The sequence below is a fragment of the Chiloscyllium punctatum genome, chromosome 50 (genome assembly GCF_047496795.1).
Source record: "Chiloscyllium punctatum isolate Juve2018m chromosome 50, sChiPun1.3, whole genome shotgun sequence".
NCBI classification, from domain to species: domain Eukaryota; kingdom Metazoa; phylum Chordata; class Chondrichthyes; order Orectolobiformes; family Hemiscylliidae; genus Chiloscyllium; species Chiloscyllium punctatum.
In genome coordinates this window covers 51,382,083-51,405,707 of record NC_092788.1, presented here as the reverse complement: position 1 = coordinate 51,405,707, position 23,625 = coordinate 51,382,083, and the positions used below count along the sequence as shown (strand labels likewise).

General features: G+C 44.9%; 1 long non-coding RNA gene across 6 annotated transcripts in view; it reads right to left on the bottom strand.

Annotated features, from left to right (window-relative positions):
- Nucleotides 1-1,940: 1,940 nt before the first annotated feature.
- LOC140470018 (uncharacterized) overlaps nucleotides 1,941-23,625 on the bottom strand; it is a 32,146-nt gene continuing 10,461 nt past the window's right edge. Inside the window, exons 4-7 of one of the 6 annotated variants that reach the window (XR_011956310.1) lie at nucleotides 23,083-23,190; nucleotides 22,636-22,815; nucleotides 6,689-6,806; nucleotides 1,941-2,712 (exon numbers count right to left, since the gene is read on the bottom strand). This is a non-coding gene — a long non-coding RNA (uncharacterized lncRNA). Of the gene's footprint in view, nucleotides 2,713-6,688; nucleotides 6,807-7,547; nucleotides 7,674-17,296; nucleotides 17,442-19,851; nucleotides 19,891-22,635; nucleotides 22,816-23,082; nucleotides 23,191-23,625 lie in introns of all 6 variants that reach the window. The other 5 variants (XR_011956313.1, XR_011956312.1, XR_011956311.1 and 2 more) reach the window with 5 other exon arrangements.

The window sequence follows — 23,625 nt, the reverse complement described above, 5'->3', positions numbered from 1 at the left end:
AACTTTCCTTGGAACAGGAGGAGGCCATTCAGCCCCTCGACTTTGCTCTGCCATTCATGATGATCATAGCTGATGTGTGACATAACGTACAATTTTCAAAACCCTCTAATTTCATCAATAAACTCCTCTGCAACAGACAAGATGAGAATTGGAAAACTAAACATCTGCACATGCTGGGAAAAACTGAAAAAAATAAAAGAAATTGCTGGAAAAATTCAGCAGATCTGGCAGCATTTGTGGAGAGTGAACCTTTCAGGACCAGTGACAAGTCAGGTGACCAGCCGCAGCTGACCATTCTGCCTGTTCTGGAACACTCTCTGGAACAAGTTCTGGTGTGAGATTGTCAATGATAACTGAGAGAAACAGGAGGACGGGCTCAATCAGAATAAGGAATTCACTTCACCCGAACAGTGGGACACTCACCGACACAGTCACACTGCAGAGAGGCATTTCACCTGCCCCACGTATGAGAAGGGATTTACTCGACCTCACAATCTACTGAGGCAGATCTCATTCAGATGCTCAGTGAAGAGAAGGGATTCAGTTATTCATCCCACCCCCTGAGACTCCAGCGTGTTCACACTGGGTAGGAGCTGTTCACCCCTCTGTGTGACAAGAGATTTGCTGCGTCTTCAACACGATTGAGAGCCCAGTGAGTGCTCACAGGGAAGTGGTCATCCCCCTGCTCCATGTGGACTGCAGGACTCTGATTCTGATGTTACTGTCCATCAGAGTCAGGAGTGGACCTTGTACATGATGACACTGTTGGAGTATTGATGTTGTTGTTAACCACATTAACTGGGCTGGAGGTGACTGAACTTACATTGCCACTTTCTGAACCTCAGGATGTCTCTCTGGGCAGTAAGTCCCCACAAACAGCAATGTGACAATGAGCAGGGATCATCTGTTTTGATTTAAATTGTGATTGTAGCACAGCTGCTTCACAGCATCAGGTACAAAGTTGGAGTCCAGCCTTGTCCAACGGCCTGTGTGGAGTTCCCACATTCTCTCCATGATAGTGTGGGTCCCCTCCAGGTGTTCTGGTTTCCTCCCACAGTCCAAAGATGTGCAGGTTAGGTGGATCAGTCGTGCTAAATTGTCCACAGGATCCAGAATTGTACAGACAAGGTGGATCAGCCATGGGAAATGCAGGGTTACAGTGATGGAGTGCTCTGGGCGTGATGTTCTTCGGATGGTCGGTGGGGTTTGATGGGCCAATGCTCTCCTTCCACACTGTAGGGATTCTATTCTATGATTGAGGATAAATGCTACACAGAAGGGTGTCCTTGGAGAAGGAGCATGTGGTGTGGATCAATGCTCTCGATGCCTTTAGATAGAAGTGGGCACCGCAGGGGATATAGTGCTTTATCTCCATCGCTGCCCCCTCCCCACAACTCTACTTTGATTTAGTCCCTTCTCATTCTGACACTTGTAATGGTTTGTTTGGCCCGAAATGGGCTTTGTTTGGAAATATTCAATTGGTTACACAAATGGTTGACTGCTGGTGATTATATGTCTAGATTAGAGTGGTGTTGGAAAAGCACAGCAGGTCAGGCAGGATCTGAGGAGCCGGAAAATCAACATTTCAGCAAAAGGCCTTTTCCAGCATCCCTCTAATCTAGGCTCTTGTTTCCAGCATCTGCAGTCCTCACATTTGCACTGCTGGTGATTATATGTTAACCAAAAGCAAAATGGCGTACTGATGATTTTGATGGTGGGTAGATTGCTGTGCTCACATTTCTGGGTCGGAGAAATGGGGAAAAAGAATGCTTCACAGCGAACAGAACGAGAACTGAAAAGCAGTTAAATCAAACCAAAGGTTCAGACAGGGAGGGAATATTTCCCTGGAGTTTGAGTAGCTGGAAAGTGATTGTGTCCAGGAATAGACAGGATTTTGTTTTACAAGGGTTGAAAGTTTTAAAACTGTTATATTCAGACAGTTTACGTTATTTTCTTTAATTTTATTTGCTGTGCAAAATAACTTTTACAACATTTTAAAACCAAAATTTACAAACCTTTTGTTAAAGATAAATGTTAAATAAAATCCATCAAACCATCCCTCACTGAAAACTGTTGTGGAAGTGCAATCTCCTGGAGAATCCCTGCGAACTCCTTCCTGCCCAGGCTCCATGACTATATACAGACCTGGGGGATAGCAGCAGGAGGAGACCATTCAGCCTTTCAATCCTGCTCCACCATTCAATGGGAAACAGCTGACCATCCAGCTCAGTCTCCTGCTGTGTTCCAATCCCTTTTCATGACTTTACCTTGAAGAAGTATATCTAAGTCCTCCTTTGGCTTCACTGCCTTTTGTTCCAGTGATGTTGCTGTGTTACTGTGTGGGTGTAGGCAGGGGTAATGTGATGGTGCTACCTCCTGGAGGATGCACTCAGCGTCCCTCATCATCCTGCAGGAACATCAACTGGGGTTCAGCAACTAGAGATAGAAACCATTTCCAGGATATGGGCATCACTGGCTCAGCCAGCATTTATTCCCCATCTCTAGTTACCCTTGAGAAGATGGTAGGGAGCTGCTGTCTTGTACAATTCACAGTCCATTTGGTGCAGAGAGATCGAAAATGCTGCGATGAGAGTGTTGCAGGACTTTGGCTGAGTGATTCTCTGTCTTTGCTTCTTCAAATGCTGGTTAACTTAATCATGATCTGCACATGACTTTGAGATTTCAGTCTGCAAATCTTCACCATCTAGCACCCTGTATAAAGGAATATGTACATGTTAGAAATTCAGAGCAGACAATTCTACTTACTCTTTTTCCCTTTCTTCCCTCAAAGCTGCAACCCTCCAGCCCACTTACTCTCTCCCACCATTCTGACTCTGCTACCCCCTAATGTACACCCTCCCCATTCCCATGGAGTAACTGATAAACAGATCCATGCCACCACTTCCCGTCCCTGGTTAGACTCTGCACCCTTTCTGGGTTCACTTCCTTTCCCTTCAGTTGCTGCAAGTGAATAATGTAACAGCAGAATGAAACAAAAGGAAAGAAAGGGAGGTGGCAGATCCTGGACAGAAGAGGAACCTTCAATCTGGGAGAATGGATCAGATCCTTCTTCGTTCCCCATTAGTTGATTCCGACCATTACAATGAATTGGGGATGGAGAGTGGTCCTACATGGATGTAGTGATACTTTGACCCCCTCCCCCAACAGATCAATACTATGAGTAAATACGTTCCTCCTCCAGCCAATCACAGTGTGAAAAACTTTCCGCAAAGCATATTTACCCAAAGCACATGCTCCAAAACCCGCACACATTTTGTACATGTACAGTGCCGTGTTTCCCCACACACGTGTGGTCCCTGCCTCAGGGATTGTGGGAGTTGTAGTCCCCATGACGCCATTGGAGCCCTGTCTCTGGAAAGTCAACGAAAAGTGTAGACTGGAGGGTGTTGTGTATCTGATCCCCATTCAGACACACATAACATTTGGATTGTCACTGGGTTTTATTGAAACATCTGCTTCCACAACCTGATTTTCTGATGTGAGGAATATAGATTCAGCCAACTCGGGTGTGGCGAGAATAATAGGAGCAGGAGATTTTAAGCAGAGGTGACTCAATGGTTAGCATTGCTGACTCACAGCGTCAGAGACCTGGATTTGGTTACAGCCTTAGGCAACTGTGTGGAGTTTACACGTGCTCCCTGCGTCACTGCGGGTTTCCTCTGGGTGCTCGAGTTTCACCCCACAGTCCAAAGATGTGCAGGTTAAGTGGATTGGCTATGCGAAATTCCCAGTGCCCATACCTGTGCAGGTTAAGCCATTAACCATGGGAAATACAGGGAATGGGTGAGTGTGAATGGGATGCTCATGATAGGGTTGGCGTGGACTCCATGGACGATTACCCTATTTCTGCACGGTAGGGCTCCTATTCCATTCTCATATAGAAGAATGTACCTATCTCAATGTGCTGTGTATCTGTGGAATTCCCTATTCAAAATGCGGTAGATGCTAGGACAATGAGCAAATTTACTGAAGAAATACAGATGTTGAATTTGCAATGAATTGAAGGGTAAGAGAGAGCAGGCAGGAAAATCCAGCTGAGACCGAGGTGAGCTCAATCAGCATGGTATTAAATGGTGGAGCTGCATTGCCTCTCCTGTGCCCAGTGCTTATCTTCTTGCGGTAATAACGGAAAAGCTGAATCCAAAACTCACCACCTTCACCAAAGGAGATTTTTGGAAAAAGCAGGATAGTCAGGTGGATTAGCGTTTCAAACTTCGAAAGTAAGGAAGCATGTGGGAGAAAATGATTTTTCAATTTTAAACTGAGGTGAGTTAGACCGGTTATAGTCCAACTTATTTAATTGGATCATGATGAAGGAGCAACGCTCCGAAATCCAGTGTGCTTCCAATTAAACCTGAGGGACTATAACCTGGTGTTGTGAGATTTTTAACTTTGTACACCCCAGTCCAACACCGGCATCTCCAGATCATGTAAACTGAGGGGAGACAGTGATTTATGGTTTTAGACTGTTCAGTACATTCACACCGTCCAGAATACTCTGTTTTGAACATCTATCCTGTACTTTATTACAAAGCCAAGGTCTCTGACAATGAAAACCAAAACATCCAGGTAACATGGCCTCACCTCGTAATCTGATAAAAGACTTGTGATAAATCTGGTTGAATTTAGAATACAGTTGGAAAGCGGGAAGATTAAATCCAATCCCAAGATCCTGTGTTTAAACAAAGGAGACTACAATAGGATGAGGCAGGAGTTGGCTAATGTAGACTGGAAGCAAAGACTTTAGGGTGGGACAGTTGACAGACAGTGGAGGAATATCAAATAATCTTTCAAACTGCTCAGCAAAATTATATATCAGTGAAAAGGGAGGACTGTAGGAAATGGAATAATCTGCCGTGGGTGGATAAGGAAATAAGGGAGTCTATCAAACTGAAATAGAAAGCATTCAAATTGGCAAAGTCCAAGAAGAAACTAGGAGATTAGAAAAACTTTAAAGATCAACAGAAAGCTGGATGGGATTGGGGGAGAAAAGTGATGAGTAGCTATCCCCAGGGCTGGAATAGCAGTTTACACTGCTAAAGGGGAACCTATTATTTGGGGAACATATGGCCTCTGTAATTGTTGAAGCACTTAACTGTTACCATAGAGATAATCCTGATCAAGTGCAAAATCTCAGCACACTCCAAAAGCTTGTACTTCCAAATAAACCTGTTGGACTATAACTTGGTGATGTGTGGCTTTTAACTTTGCCCACCCCACTCCAACACCAGTTCTTCCACATCAGAATCCTGATAGACAGCCCCACGGAAACTGAAGTGCCTGTCAGATACCTGACTGAGCCACAGGGCCGTGAGGGAGGGGTATGTGGTTTAACCACAAAGTGCTGAGCTTAACTCGACTTTTTTAACTGCCATTGCCATGGAGATAATATTGAGAGACAGCGTCCATTCAAAACACAAACCACAAAGGTATAAGAATGGGAGCGGCACATCGGACAGGCGGGGAGTTACCTGATGCTGCCTGGAGGTGTTCTGCATGTACACTATCCAGGTAACTGCCATGTCTCATCAATAAAGACTCAAAGAAGACCTCTCAGAGTTCTGTGCCCAGTTATTCCTATCCAGCAGGGTTCAGGAATATGAGTACACAGCAGTCAGTCTTCACAGTGAAGGATACGAAGAACATGCCAGTAATTGATAAGGAGACTGAGGAAGGTGAAGACCAAGGAACAACCATTATCACGAAAGTGTTAGAGCTGGGCAAGCTAATGGAGCTAAAGGTAGACATGTCTCTTTGCCCTGATGGAATACATCCCAGGGTACTACCAGAGGTGGCGGGAGAAATAGAAAATATATTTGGAGTCAGAGTCCTACAGCAGAGACAGGCCCTTTGGCCCAATCTGGCCCATGCCGGCCAATATGTCCATCCACGCGAACCCATTTCCCTGCACTTGGCCCATCTGCATCTGACCCTTTGCTATCCATGTATTTGTCCAAATGTCTTTTACATGTTGTTAATGTACCCACCTCAACCACTTCCACTGGCAGCTCAGTCCATATACATACCACCTTCTATGTAAAACAGTTGCCCCTCAGGTTCCCTTTCATAATTTCTCCTCTCACCTTAAACTGATGCCCTCTACTCCTTGATTTCCTGGGAAAAAGACTGAGTGCATTCACCTTACCCAAGCCTGTCACAATATTATACACTGCCAGAAATAGATCTCCCCTCTGTTTCCTCTGCTCTAAACAAAAAAGAATCCTCGCTTGTCCAACCTCTCCCTCTAACTCAGACCCCTGAGCCCATTTCTTCTGCACCATATCCAGTTGAATAACCGAAATCTTCACTGCATTCATCACATTTCCAGTGTCTCCCCACGGCGCTGGAACAGACGTGACATCGCCAACGGATTACAAGCCATGATCGAAAATTAACCCCATTACAACAATCCCGTTTTCATTGTATTTTCCATGGTGCAGGTATCCTTCTGTCTTTCTGGTTGCATGGTTAATTAAAAACTTGTCCTCATACAAAACAAATCTGTAACTTCATTATTCCTGGGAAATGTGACATGTATTTTCAGACTTTTAAAAACAAATGAAAGCTCTCTCCACATTCACCACGCTGACATGGACTTGGCTGTGTCTCAGTAATTTTTCCAGTCACATTGACACTTGAAATATTCGCCCACGGACAGAATACACACCTTTCTTTCCACATGAAAAGGCCAATGATATTCAGATCGGCACGGATTAAGTAACTGTCAAAACTGAACATGAAGTTCAATCTGAATTTCTCATTCACAAATCTGCCCTTTCAGTACCCTACAACAGAGAAAACAAGTCACCACCATTAACACAGGATGGAAATTCATAAGACAATTATAGTATTAAATTGTAGTTTCTTTGTTCCCCCAAAGCTTTAATTCTCAGTCTCACAATTTATCCCTTCTGTGAACTGAAATCCAAACCAATCTCCTCACCCCTTTCCTCCACACCCAGTTCTAATGCTCTCTCCTCTCGTTGAATTCAGCTTCTTAGCTCCTGCCTGCAGACTAAGGACCAAAACAAAGGTGTGGCACAATGGCACTGCTGCCCCACAGCGTCCGTGTGGAATTTGCATGTTCTCTCCGTGTCTGCGTGGGTTTTCTCCGGGTGCGCCGGTTTTCTCCCACAATCCAAAGATGCATTGGTCAGGTGAATCGGCTAGGCTAAATTGCCCATAGTGTTATGTGCATTAGTCAGAGGGAAATGGGTCTGGGTGGGCTACACTTCCGAGGGTCGGTGTGGACTGGCTGGGCCGAAGGGCATGTTTCCACACTGCAGGAAGTCTAATCTAATCAAATCAATGAATCTGACTCGGAGTCTCCTGGGTGTTGGTGAATCCTCCCCCCACCTCCCAAGGTTTCCTAGTCAGACCAACATTGATTTTTTTTTTCCAATCTGGAACCTCTTATTTATTTCCTCCACACCAACCCTCTGATAAGAACCATCCTGCACACACTGGACAAATCACATCTGGTTGAACTAAAATGAACCAAATTAGAACTTTAATTGCAGGCCTACCTTTGTTCCTTTCCATAACATTCCTGAATCTTCACCTGAGTTCTGATAACTTTCTGCAAAATGCTCCCCCCACCGATACGCCGACCACTTGTCACGATACCAGGGCAGGGACCAGTCCCCTGGGTCCTGTTCTCAGAGGGAGGAAGGGAGGGAGCAGCCAATGACAGATTAATCCCACACATCCAAAGCCTCCCTCGCTGGCACTGACCCATACTGCACATACGCCAACAATTGGCCAGCACTGCGCCCGTGCACAGGTCTCCCCTCCTACAGAGCATGCTCCAGATCACACAGGTGCCTGGGTGATTGACAGCAGCTGTGCCCAATAGAGTGGAGGGGGCGGGGCTGGAGGACAGAGACAATGGGATTGTAAACAACGAATGAATGTGGAGGACACTTGGGGATGGACAGGTCAGTGAGGGACAGGAGCAGTGCAGCAGCAGGAGGGGATCCTGGACAAACTGAGTAATGGGAGAGTCTGACAGGAGAGAAACGACAGGATGGTTCTGTTTGGAAACTCAGGCAGGGACAGCTGGGAGACAGTATGGCCTGGTGGCTTGGGCATGATTTCCAATCAGCCTCTTCAAAGCCGCTGTTACCAAACTCTGAACCCGATTCTCTTGGTCCAGAGGTAAGGACACTACCGCCATTTCTTGGTGGGCTAGTGGAAAGAAGGGAAGATTTTCTCAATCTCACTCACATGGAAACTCCATGAGCTCCTCCCACTTACTGTCTACGGTGGGAATGGAGGAGACAGAGCAACTGGAAGGGGGTTAGGGATATAGGGACTGCCTTTCAAAAGGAACTCATCTGTGTTGGTGTTATTAACAAGACTCAGTACACAGTCACCAACACAAAGCTGGTGTATGTGAAATTTATCCAGAATATTAACAACCATAACTGGGTGACGCAGACCCCAATGTACAGAGTTAAGTCCGGGATATTAATAACGGCTTTGTGTGTGAGAAATCACGTCTCATGAACTTGATTCAATTTTTTTGAAGTAACAACAAAGAGGATTGATGACGGCAAAGCGGTAGAAATAATCTACATGGACTTCAGTAAGGCATTCAACAAGGTTCCCCATGGGAGACTGGTTAGCAAGGTTAGATCTCATGGAATACAGAGACAACTAGCCATTTGGATACAAAACTTGTTCAAAGGGAGAAGACAGAGGGTGGTGGTGGAAGGTTGCTTTTCAGATTGGAGACCTGTGACCAGTGGGATGTCACAATGTATCGGTGCTGGATCCTGAAATGTTCATAATTTATATAAATGATTTGGATGTGAATATAGGAAGTAATGTTCGTAAGATGACCCCAAAATTGGAGGTGTAGTGGACAGTGAACAGGATTACCTCAGATTATAATGGGATCTTGATCAGATGGTTGAATGTGCTGAGGACTGGCAGATGGAGTTTAATTTAGATAAATGTGAGGTGCTGCATTTTGGAAAAGCAAATATTAGCAGGGTGAATACACTTAATGATAAGGTCCTCGGGATTGCTGCTGAGAAAGAGACTTTGGAGTACAGGTTCATAGCTCCTTGAAATGCAGAATCACAGGTAGATAGGATAGTTAAGAAGGTGTTTAGTATATTTTCCTTTATTGGTCAGAGCACTGAGTATAGGAGGTGGGAAGTCATATTGCGGCTGTACAGGGCCTTGGTTAGGTCATGCTTGGAATATTGCATGCAATTCTGATCTCTTTCCTATCAAAACAATATTGTGAAACTTGAAAGGGGTCAGCAAAGTATTACAAGCATGTTGCTAGGGTTGGAGGATTTGAACCAAAGGGAGCGGATGAATACACTGTTTTCCCTGGAGCGTCAGATGCTGATGGGTGACCTTATAGAGGTTTATCAAATCAGTAGGGGCATGGATAGGGAAAATACACAAGATCTTTTCCCTGCGGTGGGGAGGAGGCATGATGGGGGATGGGAGACAGAGGGGAGACACCGAGAGGGGGAGGGTGACCGTTATTTTGTAGATTACAACACAACCCTGTTCCTGTTCTCTCCCTATCCCCTTCAATCCCTCTGAAGGGCTCAGAACAAGTGTACAGTCCCTGGAAAGTAGAGCTTCAGGGTGATCAAGTGCTGAAGGTCAGCTACCTGACCTGCTGTGCTTTTCCAGCGCCACACTTTAACACAAGCTGGAAGAACAACACCTCATTTTCTACTTGGACATCCTGAACACCTCTATCAAATTCAATAATTTTAGGCCCTGAACTCTCCAATGTCCTAGCGCCCTAGCCTCTTAACCCACACACCAGTCCTTGTTATCATAGAGCATGCCATTACACACTACCTATGGTTCGCCACTAACAGTCCTCATAAACAGCTATTCACCCTCCCCCAGCCAGTTCGTTATCCACTCCGTTGTCCAACTGCTCCCATCTCTTTCTTTGGACTCTATCCCCACATATCATGTACTCCTTAACCCCTACCTTCTGCATAAAAAGCGACATTTCTTTCAGTCACATCGGCTCTGAGGAAGGCTCAGCGAATCCAAAATGTTAATTCTGATTTCTCTTCTCAGATGCTGCCAGACCTGCTGAGCTTTTCCAGTACCTTTTGGTTATTGTGAGATTTACAGCATCCGCAGCTCTTTTGGTTCTAATTTACCAGGAATTTCTAATTCAGGTCTAGCCACCTAAAACCGTGTGTTTATCAACATTCCCAGTCCATACAAACTCAATTTCTCTCCCAATCTCTGCTGTCTCTCTCATTCCCTTCACACTCACGGAGTACACCCGCACCATAGTGACAGTGCACCTGCACAGTTTATGGTCACATGTTGGCCCACTGGACCCACCCCTCATTCACTCCCATTGTCTGGAGGATCACATCAACTCTCCTATTGGTCTGAAGCTGCCATCAATCTCACCGGCCCCATTGTGACACGAGTTGTGCGCTCCTCCCAGGAGTATTGGAGGCTGAAGGGTGACCTTATAGAGGTTTATCAAATCATGAGGGGCATGGATAGGATAAATAGACAAGGTCCTTGCCCTGGGGTGGGGGTGTCCAGAACTAGCGGGCATAGGTTCAATGTGCGAGGGGAAATATATAAAAGGGATCAGAGGGTCAACTTTTTTCACAGCAGGTGGTGTGTGTATGGAATCTTCTGTCAGGGGAAGTGGTGGAAGTTGGTAAAACTAGACCATTTGGCATCTGGATGGGTGTATGTATTGGAAGGGTGGAGTGGGATGTGTGCCAAGTGTTGGCAAATGGGACGAGATTAAGTTCGGATATCTGGTCAGCATGGACTAGTTTGACCAAAAGGGCTGTTTTCATGCTGTATATCTCTATGGCTCTGCACTGGCATGAGCTTCAACATTCAGTGAAAGGGGGCAGTATCACAGAGTAGAGGGACTGGGGGCTATTCAGCCCATTGGGGCTGTACTCTCTCTCTCTGGAGATGGTGCCAGTCTGTCCCAACTCACCTCCCATTTGCCTGTAAGAAATCTGCTCCTAGTTGAAATCACTGCTTAACTTTCTGAGTTCCAAGGAGAATTATCCGACCTTCTGCTAACTCTCCACATAGAGAAACGTATCTTATTTTAATGTTTCAGTGTTATCGAGATGTACAGCACAGAAACCAACCGTTTGGTCCAACTTGTCCATGCCGATCAGATATTCTAAATTAATCTCGTCCCATTTGACAACACTTGGCCCATAACCTTCTAAACCTTTCCTAATCACTTACCCAATCTTTTAAATGTTGCCTTTTAAATGTTGCAATTGTTCCAGCCACCACACTTTCTCTGGCAGCTCATTCCATACACATAGCACGTTCAGCTTGAAAACAATGCCCCTCAGATCCCTTATAAATTGTTTTCCTCACTCCTTAAGCCTGTGCCCCATAGATTTGGACACACCTAACCTGTGAATAAGATCCTGGTTGATCACCCTATCCATGTCCCTCACAATTGTATCAACCACTGAGGTCATCTGTCAGCATCCGATGCTCCAGGGAAAACAGCCCCAGCCTATTCAGCCCATCCCTATATAGCTGAAACCCTCAACCCTAGTAACATCTTTGCACATCTTTTCTGAACCCTTTCAAGTTTCACAATATCATTCCGATAGCGGGGAAACCAGGACTGAAAGCAAAATTTCAGAAGTGGCTGAATCAATGTGCTGAACAGCCACAAAATGCCGTCACAACTTGTGTACTCAATCCACTAACCAGTAAAGGCAAGGATACTAAACGCCTTCTTCACTACCCTGCCTATCTATGACTCCACTTTCAGGAACTATGAACCTGCACTCCAAGATCTTTGTTCAGCAACGCTCCTCAGGACCTTTCCATTAAGTATATTAGTCCTGCCCTGATTTGATTTTCCAAAATGGAGCACCTCACATTTTTCTGAATTAAACTCCATCTGCCACTCCAAAGCCCATTTGTTTGAAGTCCCATTGTAATCTGAGGTAACCTTCTTCCCTGTCCACTGCACCTCCAATTTTGGTATCTATGTAAAGTCACTGACCATGCCTCCTATATTCACATAGAAAACATTTACATAAATGAAGAAAAGCAGTGGACCCAGAAACGATCCTTACAGCATATTGCTCATAGAACATAGAACATTAAAACACAGTACAGGCTCTTCGGCCCTCAATGTCGCGCCGACCTGTCATACCAATCTGAAGCCCATTTAACCAACACTATTCCATGTACGTCCATTTGCTTGTCCAATAACGACTTAAATGTACTTAAAGTTGGTGAATCTACTACCGTTGCAGGCAAAGCATTCCATACACGGACTACTCTCTGAGTAAAGAAATTACCTCTGACATCTGTCCTATATCTATCACCCCTCAATTTAAAGCTATATCTCCTCGTGCTCGCCGTCACCATTCTTGGAAAAAGGCTCTCCCTGTCCACCCTATCTAACCATCTGATTATCTTGTATGTCTCTATTAAGTAACGTATCAACCTTCTTCTCTAACGAAAACAGCCTCAAGTCCCTCAGCCTTTCCTTGTAAGACCTTCCCACCATACCAGGCAACATCCTAGTAAATCTCCTCTGCACCCTTTCAAAGCTTCCACATCCTCCTTATAATGTGGGGAACAGAACTGTACACAATACTCTAAGTGCAGCCTCACTAGAGTTTTGTACAGCTGTAGCATAACATCATGGTTCCGGATTTCGATCCCCCTGTTAATAAAAGCTAAAACCCTGTATGCCTTCTAAACAACCCCGTCAACCTGGTGGCAACTTTCAAGGAAATGTGTACCTGGACACTGAGATCTCTCTGCTCATCTACACTACCAAGAATCATACCATTAGCCCAGTACTTTGCATTCCAGTTACTCTGACCAAAGTGAATCACCTCACACTTGTCCGCATTAAACTCCATTTGCCACCTCTCAGCCCAGTTCTGCAGCTTATCTAAGTCTCTCTGTAACTTACAACATCCTTCGTCACTATCCACAACTCCACCAACCTTCGTGTTGTCTGCAAATTTACTAATCCATCCTTCTACGCCCTCATCCAGGTAGTTTATGAAAATGACGAACAACAGTGGACCCAACGCCGACCCTTGCGGTACACTACTGGCAACTGGACTCCAGGATGAACGTTTCCCATCAATCACCACTGTCTGCTTTCAGCGAGCCAATTACTGATCCAAACTGCTTTATCTCCCACAATCCCACCCTTCCGCATTTTGTACAATAGTCTACTGTGGGGAACCTTATCGAACGCGTTGCTGAAATCCATATACACCACATCAACCGGTTTACTCTCACCTATCTGTTTGGTCACCTTCTCAAAGAACTCAATAAGGTTTGTGAGGCACGACCTACCCTTCACAAAACCGTGCTGACTATCCCTAATCAAATTATTCTTTTCTGGATCATATCTCTTATAACCTTTTCCAACACTTTACCAACAACTGATGTAAGGCTCACTAGTCTATAATTACCAGGGTTGCCTCTACTCCCCTTCTTGAACAGGGGAACCACATGTGCTATCCTCCAGTCTTCTGGCACTATTCCTGTAGACAATGATGATTTAAAGATCAATGCCAAGGCTCGGCAATCTCTACCTTGGCTTCCCAGAGGATCCTGGGATAAGTTCACTGGGCCAAATGGGTTTTATCTATTTTCACACTCTGCAAGATTTCTAATACCTCTTCCTCATGAGCCTTAATCCCACCTAGTCTAGTAGCCTGTATCTCAGTAATCTCAACAACATTGTCATTTTCTAAAGGGAATACTGTTGAAAAATATTCATTTAGTGCTTCCCCTATCTCCTCTGACTCTACACACAACTCCCCACTACTATCCTTGATTGGCCCTAATCTTATTCGTCATTCTTTAAATACCTATAGAAAGCCTTAGGGTTTACCCTGTTTCTATCCGTCAACAATTTCTCATGTGTCCTCCTGGCACTTCTGAGCTCTTTCTTTAGGACTTTGCTGGCTATTTTGTAACCCTCAAGCGCCCTAACAGACGCTTCACATCTCATCCTAACATAAGCCGCCTTCTTCCTTTTGAAGAGAGATTCCATTTCCTTTGTAAACCACAGCTCCTGCACTCTACAGCTTCCGCCCTGCCTGACAGGTATATACTTATCTCGGACAAATAGGACCTTTTTCTTGATCTTTGAGGGTCCCTATTCTCTGCCTGCTTACTCGTTTATCCTTAGTGTATTTCTGGAATCTCTGGATTCTCTGGGAACCTATTTCCCAAAGCTCTCTCATGTCCCGTTTTTGCTCTCCTGGTTTCCCTCGAGGAGACTCCGACTGCCCCTATACTCCTCCAGGAATTTACACAAACCCAGCTGTCTGCACCTGCCGTATCGCTCCTTCATTTTCTTGACGAGACTCTCAATTTCTCTCGACAGGCAGCATTCCCTACACTACCTATTAAGGCCTTAACAGGAACATACTGTCTGTGTACTCTCGTTGTTGCAGGCCTATGGACGCAATGGCAGATGAGGACAAAGAAGCAATCATTCTCAGTAAAGAGGTGGTGTTGGGAAAGATAACAGCCGAAAGGTAGATGGGTCTCCTGGCCGTGATGGAGTGCATCCCAGGGGACGTTAACAGATGGCAGTGGGTAAATAGCAAATGCACTCGTGATAATTCACTAAAATTTGCTGGACTCTGGGACAGCTCTGACAGATTGGCAAGCTACAAATGTGATGCGAATATTTTAAAATGGACCTGTTAGCATAACTTCTTTGGTGGGGAAAATGCCCGATCTCTTAAGGAAGAAATAGTGAGCTATGTGGATAGAAATTATCTCATTGAGCAGACACAGCATCGATTCATGAAAGGTAGACTTCACTAAGATGAGTGGTAGAGCAATGTGTGCCGAGGCCACTGTAAGTCTGCACAGGGATACAGATAGGCTATGTGAGTGGGTAAGGATCTGGCAGATGAAGGACAAGATTGGGAAACGTGAAGTCATCCATTTTGGTCAGACTAACAGCAAACTGATGATGAAATGGTGAAAACTTGCAGCATGCTGCTGTGCAGAGGGAGCTGGGTGTCCTTATGCACGAATCACAGCAAGTTGGTTTTCAGGTACAGCAGGTAATTAAGACAGTGAAGGGAATATTGTCCTTCATTGCTAGAGGGATGGTTATGCTGCAGCTGTACAGGGTGCTGGGGAGGCTACACCTGGAGTACTGTGTACAGGTTTGGTCCCCTTACATTCGCAAAGATGTACTGACACAGGAGGGAGTGTAGAGGAGGGTCACTAGTTTCAGTCAGGATTTCAGAGGGTTGGCGTATGCAGAGAGATTGAGGAAACTGGTAGTATGCTCATTGGAATTTCGAAATATGGGAGGTTGGATGGGAAAAAAAATAAAATTATGAACGGAGTAGATAAGATAGAAGCAGGGAGGTGATTTCCGCTAGGGGGCGCTTAAACTAGGGAGCAGAGCATCAAAATAAGGGGGTATCAGATTTAGGACTGAGTTCAGGATGGACTTCTTTAGGTAAATCTGTGAATCTGTGGAATTTGCTGCTGAGTGCAGCAGTTTAGGTTATCGACTTGACTATCGTTAGGTCAAAAGGTAGATTTGTGAACAGGAAAGGAATTAAGGGTTATGGTGAGAGAACAGGAAAGTGGAGCAGAGGCCAAGAAAAGATCAGCCCTGATCTTATTAAATGGAAGAGCAGACTTGAGGGGCCATGTAGCCTACTCCTGCTCCTCTTTCTTATGTTCTTATGTTCCCACTTTCCAGCCTGGGAATAGCAAAGGAATACCTTGTACTGTCAAAATTCGCCTTTGTCCAATTAAGAACACCATTTAGATCTGGTCTATTATTTTCTGTAACTATTTTAAAACTAGTAGAATTATCAAAGAACCCTGACAGCGTGGAAGTAGGCCATTCAGCTCATCACAACCACACGGACCCTCAGAGACTCCTACCTTACCACTGCATTCCCCATGGCTAATCCACCTAGCGTGCACATCCCTGAACAATATGGGCAATTCAGCCTGGAATATCCACACAACCTGCATATCTTTAGATAATGGGAGGAAACCAGAGCAAATAGACGAAACCCACGCAGATAGTAACAACAAGGTGATGATCCCTTTCTTATTTCCCAGTTCCACCAAAATAACTTCACTGGACGTACTCCCAGGAATATCCTCCCTCAGCACAACTGTAATGCTACCTCTAATCAAAAAGGCCACTCCGCCCCCTCTCATGTCCCCCTTTCTATCCTTCCTCTTGCATCGATACCCTGGAACATTACACTGCCAGTCCTACCCATCTCTGAGCAACGTTTCTGTAATACTCATGATATCCCAGTGCCACATTCAAAACCATACCCTGAGCCCATCTGCTTTCCCTGTCCGGCCTCTTGCATTGAAGTAAATGCAGTGTAACTTGTCAGTTCTACCTGGTTCTGTGCCTTGCCCTTGCCTGTCTTGACTGTCTGACTTCTGAACTGTACCAGCCTCAGACTTACCTCTTTTCTCACCATCTCTTTGGGTTTACCCTCACTGGATTAATGCCACCTGAGTAACACTAGCAAATCTCCCTGCCTGGATATTAGACACTTTCTAATTCAGGTACAATCCATCCTTCTTATGCAGGTCAACTCTACTCCAGAGGAGATTACAATGATCAAAAGATGTGAATCCTTCTGCCCTACACCAGCTCCTTAGCCAATCATTCATCTCCTCCATCCTGCTATTCCTAGTCTCACTAGCATGTAGCACCAGAAGTAATGCAGATATTATGGTCGAGGACCTACTTTTTTATATTCCAGGCTAATTTGCTATATTCTCTCATCAGGACTTCATCTCTTCCCCTTCCTATGTCATTGGTACCAATGTACAATGACCTCTCACTGGTCATTCTTCCCTTTGAGAATATTCTGCTACCTGTCCGAAACATCCTTGATCCTGGCACCAGGGAGGTACCACCCCATTCTGATGTCTGTCAGCTACAGAAAGGGCAGTCTGTGCCCAACTACAGAGTCCCTTATCATCCTTGAGCGTTTGGAATCTGATATACCTCTCATTATAGTTGAGCCAGTCTCAGTAGCAGTAACTTGGCTGTCAGTGCAAAATTCCCCTGAGAGTCTATGACCACCTACATTATCCATAATAGTATACTTGTTTCAGATGGGGATAGCCACAGGAGACTCCTTCTCTACCTACCTCCCTCTCCTACCTTTCCGAGAGGTAACCCATCTACCTGACTGTATCGGCAGTTTTTCGGCCTGAAACTGCCACCTATCACACATCCTGACTTTTGTAAATTCTTCATTACCATTAAGCACCGCTCCATCTGATCCATGTGATCCAAGAGGATTTGCATCACTTCCTGTAGGCTATCCTCAGGATCATTCAAACTCCCCCTACTCTCCTCCAGGAAGTGCACATCACTGTACGAATGGCCATCTCTGCACCTTAATCTGTAGACCCAGAAAAAGGCAGAGTCTTACAGCTTTACAAAAGACTACTCTCAAATACATTAGTACCTGTATTTTACATTTAAAACATTCAACCAAAAGATCATAACAGAGGCACTTAAACTAGTAAACACTCACCCTACTGAATGTTGCAGATTTGAAAAAGTAAAACAGAGTAAGATTTACCTTTGAAGAGACTGAAACCCACTGAGCTGATCCCCGGCTGTGAGTCACAGACATACAGCACGGAAACAGACCCTTCAGTCAAACTCGTCCATACCGACCAGTTTTCCGAACCTAATCTCGTCCCATTTGCCAGCACTTGGTCAATATCCCTCTAAACCCTTCCTATTCATATACTCATCCAGATGCCGAATAAATGTTGCAATTGTACCAGCCTTCACAACTCCCTCTGGCAGCTCATTCCATAAACACAACACCGTCGCATGAAAAAGTTGCCCCTTAGGTCCCTTTTATATCTTTTCCCTCACGCTAAATCTATACCCTCTAGTTCTAGACTCCCCCACTCCAGTGAAAATCCCTTGTCTATCTATCTGATCGATGCTCATGATTTTATAAACCTTTGAGATCACTCCTCAGCCTCTGACGCTCCAGGGAAAACAGCCCCAGCCTGTACAGCCTATCCCTATATCTCAAATTCTCCAACCCTAGCAACATCCTTATAAATCTTTTGTGAACCTTTCAAGTTACACAACATCTTTGTGATAGGTGGAGAACAGAATTGCGCACAATATTGCAAGAGTGGCCAAACCAATGTCCTGAACAGCCGCAACATGACCTCCCAACTCTCTTACTCAATACTCTGACTAATCAACGAAATCATACCAAACACCTTCACTATCCTATCTACCTGCACCTCTACTTTCAAGGAGCTATGAACCTGCACAGCAAGGTCCCTTTGTTCAGCAACACTCCCCAGGACTTGACCATGATGTGTATCAGTCCTACTAAGCTTTGCTTTTCCAAAATGCAGCACCTCGCACTTATCTGAATTGAACTCCATCTGCCACTCCTCAGCCCATTTGCCTATTTGATCAAAATCCCATTGAAATCTGAGGTAACCTTCTTCACTGTCCACTACACCTCCAATATTGGTGCCATCTACAAACTTACTAACTATCCCTCCTGTGTTCACATCTAATTCATTTATATAAATGATGAGAGGTAGTGGACCCAGCACGATCCTTGTGGCACTCCACTAGTCACAGGCCTCCAGTCTGAAAAACAATCATCCATCACCACCACCCTCTGTCTTCTGCCTTTGAGCCAGTTCTATATCCAAATGGCTACTTCCGTGAGATCTAACCTTGATAACCAGTCTCCCATGGGGAACCTTGTCGAACACCTTACTGAAGTCCATATAGATCGCATCTACTACTCTTCTCTCATCAATCCTCTTTGTTACTTCTTAAAAACCAGATCGAGTATGTGACACATGATTTCCCATGCAGAAAGTTATGCTGACTATCCCTAATCAGTCTGTGCTTTTCCAAATACACGCAAATCCTGTCGCTCAGGGCTCCCTCCAAAACCTAGTCTAGCACAGCATCTGTAGTTCCTGGGCTTGTCCAAACTGCCTTCGTTAAATAGTAGCGCCGTATTAACCAACCCGCAGTCTTCTGGCACCTCAGCTGTGACTATCAATAATACAAAAATCTCAGCAAGAGGCCCAGAAATCACTTCCCTCGCTTCCCACAGAATTTTAGGGTACAACTGATCAAAGCCTGGGGATTGATCCATCCTTTATGCGTTTCCAGACATCCCGTACTCTGTAGTATGGACATTTTTCAAGATGTCACCATTTATTTCCCCACATTCTACATCTCCCGTGTCCTTCTCCACAGTAAATACTGATGCAAAATATTGCATCTTGATAAAACAAACGAGGGCAGGACTTACACTAATTAAAAGTAAGGCTTTGAGTAGTGATATGGAACAAAGAGACTGAGAGGTACAGGTCTTCTTAGTCTGTGTCACATGTAGACAGGGTGGTTAAGAAGGTGGTTAGCACACTTATCTTCATTGCTCAGACCTCTGAGTACCAGAGTTGGGAATTTAGGTTGAGGCTGTACAGGATGCTGGGGAGGCCTCTTCTAGAATACTGTGTCCAGTTCTGGTTGTGCTGTGATAGGAAGGATATTATTAAATTGGAGCGGATTCGGAAGAGACTAACCGGGATGTTGCCATGAATGGAGGGATTGTGTCACAAGGAGAAGCTGGATAGGCTGGGATGCTTTTTCACTACAGCGTAGGAGGTTGAGGGATGACCTTAAAGGATTATAAAACCATGAAGCGTGTAGATAAGGGGGAGGGGGGGATTCAAGACCTGGGTGCATACAATTTGAAAATAGAGGAGAAAGGTTTAAAAAATAAATTGGGGATTTATTTTTACCTTTACATGTGTGAAGTGAACTCCCAGAAAAAGAGGCAGCTGTGAATACAATTACAATGTTTAAAAGACATTTAGACAAGTCCATAAATAGGAAATATTTGGATGAATGTGGACCAAGCGGAGGCAGGTGCGATTAGATTAGTTGGGAATTATGGTCAACACGGACTGGTTTAACCACAGGGTCTGTCTCTGTTCTGTATCATTTTAGGACTCAAACTCTCGCTATCTCTGAATTCCTCCATGCTCACAACTCCCCAGATCACTGTCACCTCATCCAGACTAAACTCTTCCTTATCTCTAGAAATCCTCTCTTGCCTCAGAACCATCACTATCTCTGGTATCACAAGCATCTCTGTAACATCCTCCAATTGCCTCCCATCTCATCACCCACCCTCACGATCTCTAATCTTGACAACCCCCACAAATCTGTCCTTCTCCACAGTAAAAACTGATGCCACTCATTTAGTATCCCCCCCAACAACTCCATCTCCTGTGTCTTCACACATAGGCTGCCTTGCTGATCTTTGAGGTGGCCTATTCTCTCTCGAGTGACCCATTTGCTCTTAATGTATTTGTAAAAACCCTTTCCCTATTCGCCAAAGCGGTGTCCTGTCCCCTTTTTGCCTTACTGATTTTACTCTTAAGTATACTCCTCTTGCCTCTATACTCGAAGGATGTTTGTGATTTTTGGATTGGAATAAATGCAAAATATTACATCTTGGTAAAACAAACGAAGGCTGGACTTAGACTGATTAAAAGTTGGGCCTCGGATAGTGATATGGAACAAAGAGACCGAGGGGTTCAGATCTTTGAACTATGTGTCACATGCAGACAGGGTGGTTCAGAAGGGGTTTAGCACATTTGCCTTCATTGCTCAGATCTTTGAATATAGGCGTTGGGACATTATGTTGAGGTTGTACAGGATGTTGGGGAGGCCTCTTCTGGAATACTGTGCCCAGTTCTGCTTGTGCTGTTATAGGAAGGATATTATTAAATCGGAGCAGGTTCAGAAGAGATTTACCAGGATGGTGATGGGAACGGAGGGATTGAATTATAAGCAGAGTCTGGATAGGTTGGGTCCTTTTTCACTGGAGCACAGGAGGCTGAGGGGTGAACTTATTAGAGGTTTATAAAATCCTGAAGAGTTTTGGTAATGTGAACAGCAGGTGCCCTTTCCAGGAGGGGTTGCGATTCAAGATTGGGGACATCCTTTTCTCAAATTAAAAAGTAAGGCTTTAAAAAGAAGTTCCGATGTTATTTTTTGTTTTTGCACAAGAGTGGTTCACATGTGGAATAAACTTGCAGAGGACGTGGTAGATGTGAATGCAATTACAATTTCAGGGTGGCACAGTGGCTCAACGGTTAGCACTGCTACCTCTCAACACCAGGGACACAGGCTCAATTCCTGTATTGGGTGACTGTCCATGTGGAGTTTGCATATTCTTCCCCATGACAGTGTGGGTTCCTCCAGGTGCTGCCGTTTCCTCCCACAATCCACAGATGTACAGGGGAGGTGACCTGACCGTGCTCAATTGCCCATAGTGTTCAGGAATGATTGGGTTGAGTGAATTAGTCGGGGTAAATGTAGAGCAAAAGGGTAGGGGAATGGGATTCTAATAGGAAAAAAACATTTGGACCCGTATATCAACAGGGAATGCTAGGATGGACTTGGACCAAGTGGAGGCAGGTGCGATTAGTTCAGTTCGAATTTATGGTCGACACGGACTGGTTGGACCACATGTTCTGTGTCGATGCTGTGTAACTTTATGACTCGTTACCTCTGTAAATTCCTCTATGTTTGGAACTCTCCCTATCAGTGCCATCTCATCCAGCCTTACAAATATTCCTCATCTCTATAATTCCACTCCAGCCTCAAAATTCAAAAACCTCTATCACAAATATCTCTATCTCTGTAACATCCTCCATCCTCACAATCCTTTCCAACTTGCATCTCCTCCAGCTTCATTATCCTCCCCCTGTCTAATCCCTTCCAGTCTCTCAAAGCTCTGCTATATGTGCCTTTCTTTATTTCCAGCTTTCAGGATGCCCAATGTTTATTTCTCACTTGATGATTGCCCTTTACAATTCCTGCGCTGAGCTTCTGAATTTCCTCTTAAATCTCTGCGTCTCACTTTCCTCCCAAGAAAATCGACCAATCATGTGTCATCTATTCTAGTATCACCGTTTCTGACCTGATGTCCAATGGAGCCTGTCATATTCCTATAATAAACATCTCAGCGGTCTACAGAACAGAAAAACGCTCTGGTGGTCCATCGAATCTGAGAGAAAGAAAACTACGACTGAAAACTACCACCATACTATTATCCTCCTCTATTTTCCAGTACATGTGGAAAAGTGTCATCTATCATGGCATAGCAAGTGCACACTAAATACATCTCAAATGATTTCGGGATTTGTGTCTCCCACCCTCACAGACAGTGAGGTTTAGTGCAAGTGTTGCTCGATGATGACATCACCCACAGGAACACAGAGCAGCTGGGTCTGTGCAAACCAGAGTTTGCCCACACATTGGGAAGGATGGCAGGGTCCCTGAGAGGGGGCACAGGAGAGTTACCAGGATGGTTCAAGGAATGGGGGATTTTAGTTGCAGGGACATGGGTGTTGTTAATACATATCAAGAATATCCATCTACAATAGATGGACTCTTGTTCTCAACCTCTCCCCTTGCCTGGGCTGTGGTAACCTTCAGGTTAAACCACCACCAGACATCTCTCCCTAATGAGAGAGCAGCCCTATGGTCTGGTAGGACAATGCTGACTTTACCTTTTACACAGTGATGCCACTGTGCATCGGGGGTGGAGAGAGGGAATGCTGAAGGTGGTGGATGGGACACCACTCAGGCACAGTGCTTTGTCCTGGAGGATGTTCGCTTTCTTTAATACTGTTGAGGGCTGCACTGATGAAGGCAAGTGGAGAATGTTCCAACACGATCCTGATGTGTACCTTTTAGAGAGCAAACAGACACTGGGGAATCAGGGGTTTGGGGAAACTGAGGTGTTCTCGTTGTAGCAAAGGAAATTGAGGGGAGCTGAGAGACAAGTGCTTACAAAACATATACAACAGGATGTTAAACCTTGCACTCATCAACTCATCATAAAAGGATTACTGGACATATATTTAAGATTTTGGGGAGATCTATTGACAGGACGGTTTGATTCAAAGGAGAATTTTTATGCAGAAAATGGAATTGAGCTGGAACAAAATACTCACACACAGTGCAAATATCCAGGTCCTGAGGTCCTGATGAATGGAGTAATTCAATCAGAGTTTGGCATTACAGTTACTGAGATTGCCATCTGAATATCCACCTGTAGTATCCTGTAATACAAATTTATAAAATCTGTCACTGTCAGTTCAGGTTAGAAACTCACACCATCCCCTCCTCCTGGTCCAGGATGACTGTACATATTATCCCTTGTGGAGGTCAGTAGTCAGTTCAGGGGGAAATCTGTGTGGGTTTCTATGATTTTCCAACTTGGGACTTCATGTGACTGAACAGGGCAGATCTTTGACACATGGGACAGAATGTTCCAAGAGTCAGTGAGATTTGGAGAGCAGGATTTCCTTCCTTTTCTTTCCTTTCGTTCTGCCGCTGTGCCTCATCAATAAGACATGGGGGGGGGGGGGGGGGGGTGAAAGGCTCATGCAGCTCGATGGGCAAGTTGTCTCCATTCTGACCAAAGGGCAGCAAGATCCTCCCAGTCATTCCAAAGAGTCTCTCTGAAAAGACAGCAACTCAGCATGCTTCCCACT